This window comes from Sapajus apella, unplaced genomic scaffold, assembly GCF_009761245.1.
Source record: "Sapajus apella isolate SASKATOON/1434 unplaced genomic scaffold, GSC_monkey_1.0 scaffold8936, whole genome shotgun sequence".
Taxonomy (NCBI): Eukaryota; Metazoa; Chordata; class Mammalia; order Primates; family Cebidae; genus Sapajus; species Sapajus apella.
The window spans coordinates 2,225-2,640 of NW_022445857.1; positions in this window are offsets into that span (position 1 = coordinate 2,225).

Sequence of the window (416 nt, forward strand, 5' to 3'; positions counted from 1 at the left end):
ATCTCACATGTTTCTTCTTGCTCAAGAATGGCATGTATAACATGTTTATTGTGCAAATGGGAATTCACTTTTTGGATCTATGTTTACAGTTCTCTTAAAAGTCAGTCTAATCCTGTTCTATTTTTGTTTGTTCTTTAAATGTTTGAACCTGATAATTGTTTAGTTTTGCATAAATCAAGAAAATACAGATTTAAAACACAAGGGAAGAAAAAGCAATGAAAGTCTTTTGTTTTTTAGGTGACCGGAATGAGAAGATGAAAAATCAAATTAAGCAGATGATGGATGTCTGTCGGGTATAGTCCTTTTTTAGAGTCCCAAACGTGCCTGTGAATGCTTTCACTGTGTCTCCCTTATATGAATACTTCTCTCTTCTGTAATTTTTAGACACAGACTGCAATATCGGTAGTTGAAGAGGA